Source organism: Pongo pygmaeus, chromosome 11 (assembly GCF_028885625.2).
Source record: "Pongo pygmaeus isolate AG05252 chromosome 11, NHGRI_mPonPyg2-v2.0_pri, whole genome shotgun sequence".
In the NCBI taxonomy this organism is placed as follows: Eukaryota; Metazoa; Chordata; class Mammalia; order Primates; family Hominidae; genus Pongo; species Pongo pygmaeus.
Window position 1 is genome coordinate 16451155 of NC_072384.2, and position 18748 is coordinate 16469902.

Sequence of the window (18748 nt, forward strand, 5' to 3'; positions counted from 1 at the left end):
CCTGGAACTAGGCCTTCACCAGAGCAGTGAACCAGCATTCACGGAGCTGTGCAGGGCTTGTGTTCAACAGTGACACCTTGTGGCTACAACAGAAACCACAGTGCCTCTGGCTTCATTGGATTCTCCAGGTTTCTTTCTTGTGTCTGGAAGCAGTACCAGCTCCAGGTTCTTAGGTAGTTTAGGGAGTTTCTGTCCTTCCTACAAATTGAGCTAGTGAAAACTCTAGAAGTTCAATGCCATGTAAACATCTCTCTCTATCTTCACCAAGCTGGTAAGGGACCATTCCAATTCTGCATGCACTGTCTTGTTTAATGCTACTACCTGAGTGGCACGTATCCATTGTCTGCATTTTGCAGATGAGGGTGTTCAGAGGTTAACAACTTTCCCAAACTCATACACCAAAAGTGGCAATGCTGCAATTCAAGCCACAATGCTGCACCCCACAAGGCCTCACACTGCTTATAGCAGAAGTCAGAAACTAAAAAACATCTCAGGGTCACACTGCCTCCAGGTATTGTCTCCCCTTGGGTCCAGCCCAGTTAAAGCTTCCCTGAAAACCATTCTCTATCTGCAACTTCTCCAGTCAGCATAATGCCTTTGGTATTTGATTCACATGTGACCTGAGCCCCTTGGATCAAAGACTATATGTACCACTTGGCATATTTTTTTCGGGAGGGGTGTGTGAGTGTGTATGTGCATGTTCATTTTGCTTAGCTAGTGCAAGAAACATGCCTAAGCAATCAGCATAACTTTTGAAAATCAATTTGTATTCTGCCAGCCTAAGTGTCATTAACAACCTCTGCTAATACAGCAGTAATGAACATCTGGAAACACAGCAGCTGCAGGGGGAATGGGGTATAAAAAACACTAAGATGACAGCTTGTTTTTCATAAGCTAGATTGGCTCTATGCAAATGGGAAAGGAAACAGGGACAAAATGGAAACCAGAGACAGAGCAGGGGAAAAGGAAGAGAATGAGCTGCTATGCCCCACGAACATGGTCAATGGGAAGTCACCCACTCAGGCACTACTGGTCCATCCTCTCCCAGCCAGGCCTCCCTCAGGCAGAGTGCAGATGTGCTCTCAGGCATCTCCTGGCCATCAGCCTATGATTGTCCACAGGGTTAGCACCAGGTGCAGGTGAGCTCCAGTAGGGCCACCTGGCCAGGCAGGCTGTGAAGGTATCCCAGGGTAGGAGATGTTCAGGCCTGGCCTGAGGCCTGAATGACTTGCGTCAGGTGAGCAACAGAAGAGGACACTCCAGGCCAAAAATGCTGCTAATGTTGTAATCAGCCAATGGGTTCTTCCTGCCTGCTACACAAACAAAATCAACACACTAAGACCATGATATTGCAGTAAAGAAAGAATTTAGTTGATGTGAGGCCAGCCACGCCATTGAGGAGACAAAGTTATTACTCAAATCAATCTCCCTGAAGGTTAGAGGTTTTCCAAAGATAGTTTAGTGGGCAGGGAACTAAGGTAGGAGGCATGCTGATTAGTTGGGTTGGAGATGAAATCATAGGGAATGGAAGCTGTCCTCTTGTGCTGAGTCGGCTCCTGGGTAGGGCCACAGGACTGGCTGGCAGGTCCAGTCATTCAGTCATCAGAAATGTGAAAACTCAAAAAGACAACTCAAATGGCCAAACTTAGTGATAGCAGCAGCGGCTTATCTGGAGAGGCCACTGCCATCATGCTGGCTCCAGCAGGGAGGCACAGCTGGGACTGCACACTCCACAGAGCCAGTAGGAGCCAAGGATAAATGGGAGCCCTGCTCCTTATAAGTTGGTGGGGCGGGAGCTCCCTGGGTGCAGCTACAGCTGCCCAAGTTGTGGCTGTGGACCCAGGCCTCCCTGTGCTCTTGGAGGGACTGGGAGCAGACAGAAGTCCTGCCTTTGCCACAGTGCAGAGCCAGGCATCTTTGCACTCTCAGAGTCCCGAGAAGGCCCCCTCCTGCCTCTGAAGGCTCAGAGGTGTCTGCTCCCACTGCCTGGCCTCTCCCGACTCCTGGCTCCCACTCCAATCTTCAAGTGGGGTTGGGGCCAAGCCCAGGCACTGATGTAGCCCAGCTGGGTGTGTGCACACTCAGGGCAGTGCTGACACACCAGCCCCCTGCTGGCTTGGCCCTCTCTGGACTTTGGGTGCCAAGAAGCATGGGAGGGAAGTTAAGGGTTGGCTGAAGGCAGCTTGGTGCTGGCCTACAGGCACCCCTGGCATGAACAGCCTGGGCACTATGAATGGCAGCAGGAGGCAGAGAGGGTCCTGGGTGGATGGGGGAGGGTTCCCAGTGAGGGCCCACCTTCAGGCCAGGGAGGGCCTGAAGACTGGGGGCTGGGCTGCCAGTCCTATGGACCAGAGTGGGAACTTGTGGTGCCTTTCCTGGGCCCGCCCATGGCTACCAACAGCTGCCCACAGACCAACTGGCATGGAGTTTCTCCCTTTTGAAGCCCATAAAAGCCCCAGGCTCAGCCAGAGCTGAGCAGACATTGGGACAACCATCTGCAGAGAGGAGCTACTCACTCCAGGAGTCTGCTTACCTCATTCTTCCTGGACACAGGACAAGAACTTGGGACCTGCTGAATGGTAGGTCTAAAGGAGTTGTAACATAAACAGGGCTAAAACATGCCCCTTGCTTGCCACATTGCAGGTGAGAAGGTGAGAAGAGCTGCAGCCCTTTGGGGAGCCCAGACTAGGAGTTCCTGGAAGTAGGGCTGTGACTCCCTCTTTGGAGCCCTGTAGTTCCTGGATTCTCCAAGCTTCCAGGTGCTACTGTGTTCCCCAGTGGCAGCCGTGGAAGCTGCTTGTGGTATGCCTGGTCCAGCCACAACCTCACAGAAAGCCAGTGCCCATGCCGGCACCCGGACCTGCCTGCCCTGCTGCAGTAGTCAGTGTGACTGACTGGGCATGGTGGCTGGACCCCAGGCTCACTCACTTACACACCCCTCATTGCTCCATGCCTGGCTCGCCCTTGGCAGGCATGGGATCCAGGCTGGCAGCATGAGCCAAGCACAGCCTGCTAGGCCGAGTGGGTGGAACGAGCCCAGCAGGCCTGAGCAAAATTTGGGCAAAGGCATCTCCAACTACAGAGGTTTCCAGCCAGAAAAGTGACATCCCAAAGAGCCCATAACATTTGGTTCTACAATAGTGATGTTATCTGCAAGAATAATTGGGGAAGTTGCAAATCTTATGACCTCCAGAATAGTGAACTGGTAATTATTGAAAATTCAAGCCCCTCTCATCCTCCTAACTTGATGGATTTTCATTAGTTTTACAAGAACAGTTTGGGGGAAGGGTTATTATCATTTAAACTATAAATCAAATTCTCACAAAGTTAGCTTGGCCCACACCCACCCAGGAATGAGCAAAGACTGCCAGCCTGTGAGGCTAGAAGCAAGATGGAGTCCACTATGTCAGATTTTTCTTACTCTCATACATTTGCAAAGGTGGTTTCAGCATGAGGGTGAGGAGCGTCCTGAGAAGGACAGGGCCTCAGAGCAGGGGAATGGTCAGTCAGGAGTGCCTGAAGGCCCTGCCAGGGATGTGCACTTCATCCTGCAAGTGTAGGGGTGACATGAATCTTCTTAGAGCTACATTAGGGATGGGACCAATGTGCCATTCCCCTGGGGACAGATATGTGAGGTCCTGCTGGTATCCAGGTCATAACTTGCCTCATCCTGCAGGTCAGGGCTCCTAGGAGCCCCCTGGCACTGCATACCCCAGAGACTCATCAGGCAGCAGGATAGATGAGGTCCTGCCCTCTTGGAACCCACAGACAGGGAACAGAAGCAGCAGACTAGCATGGGGACCATCCTGAGGGGGCAGGTGCTCTTTCTCCTGGAGTGGCCCAGAGTGGTTTCTAGAAGACAGGCAGCACCCAAGCAGCTTCATGGGAAAGTGGGCACCAGGCAGAGGAACTCACAGGGGCAAAGCTTGGTGTGCAGAGTCTCAGTTCTGATGCCAGGGAAAGTGAGAGGGAGACTGGCAGGTGAAGAGAGCCGGGGGAGGGTGCCACTCCCATGCTGCCCCACAGGGCAAACACTGAGGACAACCTGGCCCAGCCCAGGAAAACAAAGCTCTACCTGCACCCCAGGCCTCTGCAGGTAGCTCTTTCCCAGCACCCAGCACTCACACATCAGGAGGCTGGGACAATTTGGAGGAGTGCGGGCAGGAAGGGGAGTAGCAGGAGGACCCCTCCAGCATTCTGTTCTCTTTTGGTGAGGCCTTTCCTTGCTTAGACCCTAAGCATCCTCCTTTAGTGCTTCTCAGATTGAATGTAAAATTCATCAGAGGCTCTCGGTAGATGCCCAGCCCCACACTAAGCCCTATAAGAGGAAAAGGCATTCCTCAACCAGTTCGTAACATAGTTTTCATCTCACCAGAAGGATAGGTCTCAACTCTGAAAGATTGGAAAATGCAGGAAAATACAAGGAAAATTTGAAAGTGTCTATAATCCTACTTCATTGTTGGTATTTAGGTATTTTCCTACATATACAGATATGCAGAATTATATTCAAATGGTGTTTCTGTGTTTATTTTAATCTATAGAAGCTGGATTTTCTGCCCTTCTAAGTAGCATTGTTTTTTGTTTTGTTTTGTTTATTGCAAGGTAGAGCAGTGAGGAATAGAGGCATAGCTGGCACTTTTGTGACCTTTTAGAACCCTTGGTTTGCAGGCTGATGATTGGTCAGCCTGCACAAAGACCCCTGCCTTGGGGAGCGTGTGGGACCAGACCCCCAGCTCTGCTTCCTGAGAAGTGAAGTGAGGGCCACTTGTTAGGACCTATGTACTACATTATCCTAAGGAAAGGCCCTACTGGTGACCTGGAGTCAATGTCAGTGGCAGGGACCAGAGAAGCACTGCTTTGGGTCCAAATGCACCACATCATAGAGGGTCTCTGGGAAGTAATGCTGAGCATGGGAGATGACCCCAAAAGAGCTACCCTGTGCAGAGAGGCACCAGCAAAGGGATCTCCCCAGTAGGAGACCAGCGTCTCCATCCAACAACCAGCAGCCGGTATGGGGTGAGGATCCTCAAAACAATGATAAAAGGGATGAGACACTGGGTCTCTCTCACTCCACATTTAATCTTGGTTTGTTTTGATTACTGTAACTTTGTAATAAGTTTTGAAATCAGAAAGTGTGACTCCTCTCACTTTGTTTTTGTTTTACTTTTCCAACATTTTTTTGGCTACCTGGGGTCCCTTGCAATTCCATATTCAAGGCTTGTTTTTTTCATTTATGCAAAATAAGTCATGGGAATTTTAATAGAGACTGCACTGAATCAACAAGTTGCTCCATGAACATGCACTGTCTATTTAATTCAGTGTTCTAAAATTTCTTTCAGCAATGTTTTATAGTTTTCACTGTACAAGTCTTTCACATCATTGATTAAATTTATTCCCAGGTATTGTATAGTTTGGATAAAATTGTAAATGAAATTGTTTTCTTAATTTCCTTTCGTATTGTTCACTGCTGGTTTATAAAATCACAACTTACTTTCGTGTATCGACCTCGTATCCTACAACTTGCCTAAATGTGTTTATTGCCTCTAGCAGTTATTTGTGATTTATTTGTGATTTTCAACCTATAAAATCATGTCATCATCAAATGGAAATCGTTTCACTTCATTCTTTCCAATCTGAGTGCCTTTTCTTTCTTCATCTTGCTAACTGCTCTGTCCAGGACCTCCAATACAAGGTTGAGTAGAAACAGTGAAAGGGGACAGCCTTGTCCTGCTCCTGATACGGGCTTTCAATCTTTGAGTATAATATTAGCTGTGGTTTTTTTAATAAATGTCTTTTATCATGTTAAGGAAGTTTTCTTCTCTTCCTAGTTTGCTTAGTGTTTTTATCATAAGAAAGTATTTAATTTTGACACTTTTTTCCTGTGTCTATTGAGATGCATGTGGAGTTTTTTCCTTCATTCTATTAATACAATATATCACACTGATTAATTTTCTTATGTTGAGCTATGCTTGCATTCTTGGAATAAACCCCACTTGATCGAGCTGGATAATACTTTTAATGTGCTGTTGGATTTGGTTGCTACTACCTTGTTTTGTTTTGAAGATTTTCGTATCTATATTCATAAATTATATTGGTCTATAGTTTCCTTGCGGTATTTTTCTCCAACTTTGGTATCAGGGCCTCGTAGAATGTGTTAGGAAGTTGTCATGAACTAAATTGTGCCCCTCAAAAATTCATATGTTGAAGCCCTACCCCCCAATCTCTCTCTCTCACTCTCTCTCTCACACACACACACGCCCTGCATGCATACACAGAGGAAAGGCCATATGAAGGCAACAATCTGCAAGCCAGGAAAAGAGGCCTTCCCAGAAAACAATACTGCTGGCACTTTGATTTTAGACTTCCAGCCTTCAGAATCATGAGAAATAAATATCTGTCATTGAGGCCACCCCAGTCTGTGGGATCATGTTATAAAAGCCCAAGAAGACTAGTGCAAAAGTGTTCTCTCCTTTTCTGTTTTTTGGAAGATTTCGAGTAGCATTGATGTTAATTTTTCTTTAAAAGTTTCGTAGAATTTACCAGTAAGACTATTTGGTGCTGGGCTTTTTTTTAACTTTTATTTTAGATTCAGGGTTACATGTGAAGGTTTGTTACATAGGTAAACTCATGTCATGGGGGTTTGTTGTACAGATTATCTCATCACCCTGGTGTTAAGCAAATAGTTATCTTTTCCGTTCCTCTCCCTTCCCCCACCCTCCACCCTCAAGTAGACCCCAGTCTCTATTGTTTCCTTCTTTGTGTTCATAAGTTCTCATCATTTAGCTTCCACTTATAAGTGAGAACGTGCGGTATTTGGCTTTCTGCTCAAGATAGGTCTTTATTTCTTTATTTATTTTAGGCAGGGTTGGCTCTGTTGCTCAGGCTGGAGTGCAGTAGTGTGATCTCAGTTCACTGCAACCTCTGCCTCCTGGGCTGAAGCAATCCTCCTACCTTAGTCTCCTGAGTAGCTGGGACTACAGGCACGTGCCACCATGCCTGGCTAATGTTTGTATTTTTTGTAGAGATGGGGTTTTGCCATGTTGCCCAGGCTGGTCTCAAACTCCTGGGCTCAAGCAATCCACCTGCCTTGGCCTCCCAAAGTGCTGGGATTACAGGTTTGAGCCGCTGTGCTAGGCCTGGTCTTCTCATTTTTGAGAGTATTTTGATTACTGATTCAATCTCTTTACTCATTATAGGTCTGAGATTTTCTAGTTCATCTTGAGTCAGTTTTGGCAATTTGTGTATTTCTAGGTAGGAATGTGTTCATTTCATCTACTTTGTCAAATTAAGTGGTGTAAAATTTTCATGATATTATCTTATAATCCATTTACTTTTGATAAGGTTGGTAGAAATTTTTCTACTTTAATTTCTGATTTTAATTGTTTTTGTCTTCTCTCTTATTTTCTTAGACTAGATAAAGGTTTGTCAATTTTGTTGATCACTTCAAAGAACTTGTTTTTGGATTTGTTGATTTCTCTATTGTTCTTCTAGTCTATTTTGTTTACCTCTGCTCTAAGTTTTATTATTTCCTTCCTTCTGCTGGATTTGGATCTAGTTCTTTTATTTTTTTAGGTCCTTAAGATGTAAAGTTAGGTTAATGAGTTAAGTTTTTCTTCTTTTTTAATCTATGCCTTTATGGCTATACAATTCCCTCCCAGCACTGCCTTCACTGCATCCTATAAGTTTTGGTGTGTTGTGTTTTAGTTTTCATTCATCTCAAAGTATTTTTTTCTTAGTGATTTCTTTTTTGACACCATTTTGTTGTGTAAGAATGTGTTGTTTAATTTCCACCTATTTATGTATTTTCCAGGTTTTCTGTTGTTGACTTCTAGCTTTATTTCTCTGGGGTTGGAGAAAATACTTTGTATGGTCTCAGTCTTTTTAAATTTACTGGGAATTGTTTTATGGCCTAAATATGGTCCCTCCTAGAGAAAATTTCAAGTGCACTTCAGAAGAATATGTATTCTGCTGTTGCTGGGTACAGTATTCTCTTTTTTTTGTTTTTGTCTTTTGTTTTTTGAGATGGAGTCTTATCTGTCGCCAGGGCTAGAGTGCAGTGGTGCGATCTCAGCTCACTGCAACCTCTGCATCCTGGGTTCAAGCAATTCTCCTGCCTCAGCCTCCTGAGTAGCTGTGATTACAGGCACCCACCGCCACACACAGCTAATTTTTTTGTATTTTTAGTAGAGACAGGGTTTCACTATGTTGGTCAGGCTGGTCTCGAACTGCTGACCTCGTGATCCACCCACCTCGGCCTCCCAAAGTGCTGAGATTACAGGTGTGAGCAATCATCATTTTAACTTTCAACCTATTTGCATCTTGGGGTCTAAAGTGTATCTATTGTAAGTAGCATATAGTTAGATCGTGTTTACTTTTAAATTTTATTTTGTAAATCACTGTCTTTTAATTGATAAGTTTAATCCATTTACATTTAAAGTGATTACTGATAATGAAGGAGTTACCTCTGTCATTTTTCTATTTTTTCTACATATCTTACATTATTTTTTCTCAATTCCTCCAATACTGACTCATTTTGTATTGAATTGATTTCTTTTCTAGTTTGCAACCTTGTTTTTCTCTTTATTTCCTTTTCTGTATTTTTTTAGTTATATAGATGAGAGGTTTCTATGTTGCCCAGTCTGGCCTTGAACGCCTAGTCTCACCTCCTTATGTGCCAGGAAAACAGGCCTGAGCCACCGCAGCTCCCTCTGTATTTTTTTAAATATATTATCTTAATGGTTACTATAGGAGTTGCAGTTAACATCCTACATTCATAAAAATCTAGTTTGAATTGCTGCCAACTTATAAAAGCTTCAATAGCATTCCTTAGCTTTATTTCTACACTGATCCATCTTTGTATTTTGTTGTCATAAGTTGTATCTTTATAAAATACATACTTGTGTGTTCATTAACATAGATGCATAATTATTGTTTTGTTTGTCTTTTACATCATATAGGAAACAAAGAGAGATTTTACAAACCAAAAAATACGATAATACTAGTTTCTATATTTACCTATGCAGTTACTTTTGCTGGACAGCCTTGTTTCTTTTTTTTTTTTTTTTTTGAGACAGAGTTTTCACTCTTGTTGCCCAGACTGGAGTGCAATGGTGTGATCTCAGCTCACCACAACCTCCACCTCCCAGGTTCAGGTGATTCTCCTGCCTCAGCCTCCCAAGTAGCATGTGCCATGATGCCCAGCTAATTTTGTATTTTTAGTAGAGATGGGGTTTCTCCCTGTTGGTCAGTCTGGTCTCAAACTCCTGACCTCAGGTAATCCACCCATCTTGGCCTCCCAAAGTGCTGAGATTACAGGCATCAGCCAATGTGCCCAGCTGGAGAGACTTATTTCTTCCTACAGCTTTGAGTCACCTTCTAGTCACCTTTCACTTCAACCTGAAGTACTCACTTTAGCATTTATTGTAGGGCAGGTCTATTATTGACAAACTCACTTACCTTTTGTTTGTCTAGGAATCTCTTAATTTATACATTTCTGAAGGACAGTTTTGCCAGATATAGAATTCTTAGATGACAGGGGTTTTTTCCTCAGCAACTTAAATATATTATCTCACTGCCTTCTGATTACTATAGTTTCTGATAAGAAATTGGCTGTTCATCTTATTGAGTAGCGTACATGACAAGTTATTTTTCTCTTACTGTTTTCAAGATTTTCTCTTTGGCTTTGGCTTTTTACAAATTAATTATAATGTGCCTCGGCATTGTTCTCTTTGAGTTTCTCCTGCTGGGATTTCTTTAAGCTTCTTGGATGTTTAAGTGTGCCCTTCATCAAATTTGAGGAGTTTTCAGCCATTGTTTCCTCAAATATCTTTTCTCCCCCTTTTTCTCTAGCTTCTCCTTCTAGAATTCCCATCATATGTATATTAATATTTGTCCACTTGATGCTAGCCCATAGACTACTTAGCTCTATTCATTTTTCTTCATTTTTTTTCTTTCTGCTCCTGGGACTGGGTAATTTCAATTACCTATCTTCAAGTCCTCTACCTACTCAAATCTTCTGTGGAAGCTCTCTAGTGATTTTTTTTTTTATTTTAGCTATAGTATAATACTTTTCAGCTCTAGAATTTCTATTTGGATCTTTTTTATAATTACTATCTCTTTATTGATATCTTCTACTTTTTCAGACATCATTTTTTCTGATTTCTTTCATTTCTTTGTCCATGGTTTCCTTCAACTCATTGAGTATACATGAGAGTTAATTTAAAGTCTTTGTCTGGTAAGTTCAATGTCTGGACTCTCTGGAAAAATGTTTTTGTCCATTTCTTTTTTTCCTGGTGAGAATTGGGACATTTTGAATAATGTAATATAGTAATTCCAGAAATCAGATTCACCCTTTCCCCACAGATTGCTATTTTGTTTGTTGAGGGCTGCAGTCACCCTGTTTACTAATTTTTCTTTACTATTTTTGCAAAATCTCTGTGCCTAGTTGTGTGTGGTCACTGAAGTTCCTGTTCCATTATCTGTTTGGTCAAACAGTGACCTGACGGGGAATTATTTTAATTCCTGGATCCAATACAAAAATGGGAAAAAGTATGTTTTCTCTCTTTTAATTCTTTGGACAGGTGCTGCTTCAGCCAGAGTAGGTTGAAACAATGGCCAGCCTCTATGTTGGTCCCTCAGTGAACTATCAGACAGAACAAAATACACTACCCCATTTTGGAAGACAAAGTTTATTGCTCACCCTGGCACCAGCAGGCCACACAAGGAATGCCGGCTATCTTTCCTCCAGCTACCTGCCTCAAGGCTGGGGATGGAGGATGGTAGCTGTTACATAAAATACCAAATTTTACCAGCCCTTTTCTTCATCAAGTGCTCCCCTGAATGCTGCAACTATTTGACTAAATTCCAGAGCTCCAAAGTCACTAATTCTGACAGTTCTTGCCAGCTCACTAGTTGTTTGGTGAAAGGATGAATTCCTGGAGCTTCCTACCTTGTGCCATTTTCCATGACATGTAACTGGTTGTTATTCTATCATTTTGTGGATAACTGTTCATTTTTTCCGTAGCTATTATTGTATTCAGGTTTTCTCTCTCTTTGGGAGTAAGTTTTGGTCATTTATATTCATCTGGAAGATCACCTATTGAATTGTATTTGGCAATTTCCTAACCCTTTTTAAGTCTCCTCCACATCTGAGATACTGCCCCCCACCCTTCCAAATCCCTGTGCTTTAGGCTTTTTCCTCTCCACCATGAGGATGCAATGCTTTGGATCATAAGGTTTGACATACAATGAAAGTTTTGTTTCTGGTTTTTTTTGTTTGTTTGTTTGTTTTTTAACAGAGTTTCACTCTTGTTGCCCAGGCTGGAGTGCTATGGCGCAATCCTGGCTTGCTGCAACCTCTGCCTCCCAGGTTCAAGTGATTCTTCTTCTCAGCCTCCCGAGTAGCTGGGATTACAGGCATGTGCTGCCACACCCAGCTAATTTTTGTATTTTTAGTACAGATGGGGTTTTACCATGTTGGTTAGGCTAGTCTTGAACTCCTGACCTCAAGTGATCCACCTGCCTCAGCCTCCTGAAGTGCTGGGATTACAGGCGTGACCCACCATGACCAGCCTGTTTCTAATTATAGTTATGTTTCCAACGTTTTTGCAGCCTCCTTTTTATTAATTAGAGTGAATCCAAGTTTAGCTCTGAATCAATCATACTCCACTCACTTGCGTTCTGGGAGAGTTTCCTGAGTGTTTGAGGAATAGAGCTCCCTGGAGGGAGTGTGGACTTACACATTAACCCCGAGTCCTCCCATAGAGAACTGTTTTTCTTGCAGTGCCATCCATCATATGTATATGGGGCAAACACATTGGGGCCAGCAGCACCAGCTAGTGATTTATTTATTTTGTTGAGGGTTTCCAAAGAACCAGTTCTGGTATTTATTTGTGATTTGGGGTTTTTAATTCATTAATTTCTATCTATCAATCCCTTTGTCTTGCTTTCCTTGTATTTACTTTATTCTTCTCTTATTAACTTGAATTGAAAACTTACCTTATCTATTTTTCTTCTGTTCTTCATAACATTGAAAAGCATTTAAGGTCATGAATTTGCTTCATTATAATTTTGACAGCTCTACTAGCTCTTGATATATAGGGTTTTCACGTTCCTGTTTTCTTAGTATTTTGCAATTACAGTTTTAAATTCCTCTTTGATTCCAAAGTTACTTAGAAAACAGTTGCAGTGTTTTTGTGCTTATGTTCAATTTTCATATGATGGAGATTTTTGGTTTCTCTTTTGTTGTTAATCTCCATTTTTGCTGTACTGGGTCAAAGCACTGACCTGTACAATTTCTTTTAGGGGAAATTTACTGGAATTTTTTTTCTTACTTTGTTGCCTAATGAATGCAATATTTTTGTAAGTGTCCCATGGGCACTGGAAAAGAACTGGGCTTCTCAGCCTGAAGGGCACAGAGTTTGATATGTAAACTATTAAGTCATCTTACTGATTACGTTACTCAGAATCCCCACGTTCTTATTGACTTCTGAGGCCCTTAGAGAGTTATGTTATGGTTTTCCACCCTTACTGCCTATCTGTCAGGTTTTCCTTATGTTCATGGGTTCGGTTGGAGGGGGATGATATCAACCTAGGGCCCAATATTGCTCTGGAATCCTGTTGTTTAGGGCATATAAGCACAACTGACAAATATCCCTGAGCAAAGGAGAAGCAGCACATCCAGGGACAGTGGCATGTTAGGGGATTTCCCAGATTCCGGGGCTTTGGACAAGCCCCTATAGAAACTACCTGGGGAGTTGCACAGAAATATGACACCAAGTTAAGGAATCTGAAATTATACACAGCCTCTACTTAAAATCATACCCACCTTCCCCCAAGTCTGCCCCTTTGTAGCTTTAGCTCCTCTGTCCCCTTCTTAAAAGGGCACTAATCTCAGGATATACATACAAGAATGACCATAGTGGAAATACCCATATTAGCCAAATATTGGACACAATGCATACGGCCATCAAAAGTAGAATGGATAGAGTATATTCACACATCAGAGCGCCATAGAGCAAAATACAGAAGCAGCAGCACATACAACATGAATAGGCAGGCATGTGGCAGACCCACAGCACCCTGAGCCTTGGCCTCCACTGGGACTGTCTTAGTGGGCTGCGATGCCATAACAAAATTCCACAGACCAGGTGGCTTAAACAACAGACACATTTCTCACCATACTGCAGGCTGGAAATCCGAGATCAGGCCTCCAGCCTGATTGGGCTCTGGTGAGGAGGGCCCTTTTCCTGGCTTGCAGATGGCTGCCTTCTCATTGAATCCTCACATGGCAGACAGAGAGAGAGACAGACAGACAGAGAGAAAACTCTCTGGAGTCTCTTCTTAGAAGGGCACTAATCCCAGCATGAAGGCCTCACCCTCATGGATTTCCTTTAACCGTAATTACCTACCAAAGGACCCACTGCCAAATAGCATCACATTGGGAATCAGGGTTTCAACTCATGAATTTGGGAGGACACAATTCAACCCCTAGCAGTAACTCCAGGGACATCCCCTGCACTGGGCCTGGACAAGCACCCATTGAGTCTAGACCCTCAGCTAAAGGACCTGCTGCCCCCTAGCTCCTGGTCAGCACAGGTTCAGTCATCACTTGGGTTGGTCTGCGCGTGGTGATGAGAACTCTGCACGCTCACCCAGCCTGGCCAGCACACAGGAGAGGTTTCTGGTGGGCAGTTCCTGAGAGCAGGAGCAGGCAGCAGCAGGCAAGAGGCAGAAGAAGGGACAGCACAAGCAAGCCAGGGGGTGTGCATGATGGGGGGATTGGGCAGGGCCACAGTGTGAAGCACAGGTCAGGAGGGGCAGGAGATGGGACTAGAACTGTAGTCTGAGACCTGGAGGCTGTGAGCACCAACCGGCAGCCTCCATCTCCATCCATGCTCAGCAAGAGGGAGGCACCCTGGAGGGTTTATGCGGGGTGGCCTGGTGGGGCCTGTGTGGGCAGTGTCCCCAGCCCTAAGATGAGGCTGACAAGTTCTGGGCTGCAGCAAGGGGACCCCTTGGGCCCACAGGGCTCAGGCTGGGATACAGGACAGCAGCAGTTGGAGTTCATGGTGGAAGCAGAGAGGAAGAATGGATTTGAGAAGGACTGAGAGCTTTTCTTTTTTTTTCTAGATGGGGTCTTGCTCTGTCACCAGGCTGGAGTGCTGTGGCATGATCTCATCTCACTGCAACCTCCGCCTCCCGGGTTCAAAGGATTCCCCTGCCTCAGCCTCCCAAGTAGTTAGGACTACAGATGCGTGCCACCATGCCCAGCTAATTTGTTGTATTTTTAGTAGAGACTGGGTTTCATCGTGTTGGCCAGGATGGTCTTGATCTCCTGACCCCCTGATTCACCCACCTCGGCCTCCCAAAGTGCTGGGATTACAGGTGTGAGTCACCACATCCTGCCAGGACTGAGAGCTTTATTGTTGGTTGGGCAGAGTGGGAAGGAGTGAGAGGTAAATGGTGGGGAGTCACGCATCAAGCTAGTGAGCAAGAAGTGGGATGTCAGTTGGAAGGGACAGAACACAGGAAAAGGGGAGGCAGGGGGATGAGGGTCAGTGTGTCCTGGGACTTGTTGAGTTTGATGAGCCTATGGGAATTTGTCATGCCAGACCCCTATTAACCTCAACAGGGCTGGCACCAGGGTCAAGAGGCCAAATAAGAGACCCAGAGCCAGCAAAGGAGACATGGGTTTTCTTGAAGGGAACTTCCATACAGGGTAGTCCAGTGGCAGCGGGCTGGACAGGAGAACTGCCACTGTTTGTAAAACGCATGCAGTTTATATAGCATTTTCACTTAGCACCCTTCCCCAACAACTCCCGCCTAGTAACCTTCATTTTACCCAAAGCAAAGGGTCTGGATCCCCTGTATGGTCTGTGTTCCACAGGACGAGACAGGGTCTTAGATGTTTCTCATAGATAAGGAATGAATCTCTGGGTTGGCCAATCCCGAACTCCTTAGCTCTGAACTCCCAACACACATTCAGGTGTGTCTGCCATACAGGGTCATTCTCGGGGTATGCTCAAGTAATTATTATCGGGCACATCTGCCCTACAGAATTCCAGCAGAAATACCCAACAGGAGTGATGGGTCTGGAAACAGGAATGTGGGCAGAGCTGAAGCTGTTCTCCTGGGGGAGGGCTGCTATTGCTGTGTGGGTGTGCCTGATAAGAGTAGCAGGGGAGGACACAGCCTACCAGCAGGTCAAGGTGGGCAGGGAGTTAAGATCCAGTGGGAAGGAGTGCAGGGATCAGGAGGTGGCCAGCCAGAAGACATGAGATGGGAGAAGCTACATGTGAGGATTCTGATGCAGGGCATGCATGGAGCCCCACAGGATGACATCAGATCTGTCCACTGCTCCACAGCATTTCCTGACTGCCTCCATCTACCCTGCAGACCCACCTGCCCTGGGATTTCCTTTGGATCTGGCTGACCAGATGCCCTTGTGGGAGCCTGGAGGCTGGAGGAGAGTGGATGGTGAGACCCAGGCCTCCAGCTCTCACCCTGCCAGGCCACAGTGGTCAGGGCTATCAGGTTCTAAGCCCAAACTGAGGTCCAAGGGGAGTTGGTGGGCAGGTGGCGGGTAGCTGGAAAACACACTCGAGGAATCATAGGCAGTTTTGACATGGCTTTATTCTCTCTCTGGGCGTGAGCCATACATACAGCAACAGCAGTACCTTTTACAGACGATAGCAGCTCCCGGCCAACCACAAGCTCACATGAGTGGTCACTTAATGCATCTCACATGGCATGGTCATATAATGTGTGGAGTTGTGCACCTTCACTCCAAACCCGCTGAGTCATGCTGTGCCAGAGGGCCACCTCCACCTACTCCTGACTGAAGTGCAGCCATTTCCCTTACAAGGGCTGTGCCCTCTAACCGAAGCCCTGGCTTCTCTGAGCTGCTCTTCCTACAACCAGAGCTTCCCCTGGGTTCTGGTTCAGCCCTGGCTGGTTCCACAGCATGCCTGCAGGTCCCTCCATGCTGCCCCGCTGTCCTCAACAGTCCCCTCATCAACCCCTCCTCCAGCACCCAGGTCGAGTGTGTCCTCTGTTTCCTGCTGGAACTCTTTCCAGTACATCACTTTCATGCCAAGCTATCTCAGAGAGGGCTCTTTTATTTGCAAGGGAGAAAAGTATGCCTAAGCCACCGTGTCAGGGGCTCTAAGATCACTCTCAGGCTTGACAGTTCCCTAGAAGGGCTCACAGGACTCAGAAAAAGTTGTCATAATCACATTTATGGTTTATCTCAGTGAAAGGATATGGATTCAACCAGCAGGAGGAAAGGGCACATGAGTGATATCCAAGAGACTCCAGGTGTGAGCTTCCAGGTGTCCCCTCTCAGTGGAGTGTGACATGTTTTCTTGGTTCAGGGATATACTATTATACTCCCAGCAATGATGTGTGACAACCTCTGTGAAGTGTTCCCAACAGAGAAGCTCACCCAAGCCTTTGTGTCCGGAGGTTTTACTGGAGGACAGTCGCATAAGCACGCAGCTTCCGCATGACTGACCTCAACTACTCAGACTCCAGCCTGCCCCTAAGCAAAAGCAGGGGTTCACCATACAGCACATTGTCAGGATAAACTTACCTGGTCAAACTGGCATAGCTGACCCAAAGCCTCAGGCATGCAAAAACACTTAGAAGCAGAATATTCTAAGATGTCACAGGTAATCTTCCAGGAGTAGGCAAGGACCAGTCCTGAAAACAGACCTTTATTTGGGAAGTGCATGATTTCAGCAACTCAAGCCTCCTGAGTTACCTCTTTCCTGCCTAGTATCAAAGCAGACTATTATAACGACTGCCCAGGGACTAGACAGGGCTAATGGCTGGGGAAGCAGAACAGAGCAGACAAGGCATCAGCCACCAGGGTTCCCTCCCCTCTCTTGCAGGGGCCACCTGGTCTCTCTTTCCTACTTCGTCCTGCTCTCTACTTTCTTGTCTTCCCTCCTCTTCTCCTCCCCTCTTCCCTCCTCCTCATCCTACCTTTCCTTCTCTCTCTGTCTCTGTCTCTCTCCCTCTTCCTCTCTCTTTCCTTCCCTTCCTCCCACTAAATACCAGCATCCTCCTCTTCTTACAGGCATAGGAGCCAAAGGGGGCTGCCCCAGCCCACCTGCCCTACATGTTCTGTTGGTTCAGGTACAATTGCAGTTGTCTGAGGCTAAAAGAAAAACAATCTGGTTTTCTCTATACACACAACAATTCTGAGAGCAAGTGTGTGGAGGTTTTTTTCCACACCAACCAATTTTCCAATTCTCTGTGGACACCACCTGGGTGTCCTACAATTTAACTCAATTCTGGCACTAACTGCCCCGAGTTAGCACAGATGCCACAGGCTCAGGGCCATAAGACTTCCCCAGACTTCAGATGCCAGTTGCAAGCCCCAGGTTGTCACCTGTGCTTCTGACCAACCAGAAATAAATCAAAGGTTTCTTAAACCCCCTCCTTATGTTCAATAATTTACTGGAACAGCTCACAGAACTCAGGAAAATGGTTTATTGTTTATTATACTGTTTACCTACCAATTTATTACAAAAGATAGAACTCAGGAACAGCCAATAGAAGCAATGCACAGGACAAGCTATGAGGGCCTCTCGTGAACCCAGAAGCTCTCCAAATCCCATCATGTGGGGGTTTCACAGAGGCTCAATTACACAGTTGCGATTCATTAAATCACTAGCCACGAGACTGAACTTGATCCCCAGCCCCTCTTCCCTGCCAGCAGGTAGGGGATAGGCTGAAAGTTCCGACCCTCTAATCACACAGCTGGTCCAGCCCCGTCCTCCAAGAGTCACCTCACTGGCATAAATTCAGGTGTGGTTGAAAGGGTCTCGCTGTGAATAACAGAAGGTGCTCCTCTCACCCCCATCACTCAGAGAATGCCAAGGGTATTAGGAGCTCTGTGCCAGGAGCCAGGGGCTAAGACCACATACGTATTTCTTATGATGTCACAACATCACAGATGCCCAATTCCAAATGGCTGGGAGAGAGAAACTGAGGGGACCAGTGGGGTCAGATGCCCACACCTGGTCCAGCCAGCCACGTCAGAGAAGGGAGTGTAGAGAAAGGTCGTGTGGAATGGGGACACTCCCCAAAGTATGTCTACTCAACAGGCACAGTGCTTGGCACCAGCAATGAACAGAGAGACCCAGGAGCTCACAGAACTGTACGGGAGGAGCAGAGAGGCCGAGCCGCCCATGCCAGCTAGAGAAGTCATCAGCTAGCACCCTGGCACTACAGGAGACTGGAAACCAGCTAAGATGAGCTCAGGCAAAAATGATATGGCCTCACTACCCTGAGGGGCACTTTGGTCTGATGCTGTTCCCAAGGCTCCTTGGTGGACATAACTGGCCCTGGGGTAAGGGGCAGGTAAGCTTGAGCAGAAGCACAGGTGGTGCCATAAAGAAAGGGACCCAGATGCCAAGCTGCAGGCTTTTTATCCCACATTATTAGGACACTTTTAACAGAGAAGTAAGAATCACAGAATGAAAAGGACAACAAAGACCTCCACAAGGACCTCCACAAGGACCTCCACAAGGGCCATCAGCTTTAAAGAAGAAGTAGGCTGGTGGGTAATGGAGGCTGGTATGTAATGGAGGCTGGTGGGTAATGGAGACTGGCAGGTAATAAAAGCTAGTATGTAATAGAGGCTGGTGGATAATAGAAGCTGGTGGGTAATGGAGACTGGCAGGTAATAAAAGCTAGTATGTAATAGAGGCTGGTGGATAATAGAAGCTGGTGGGTAATG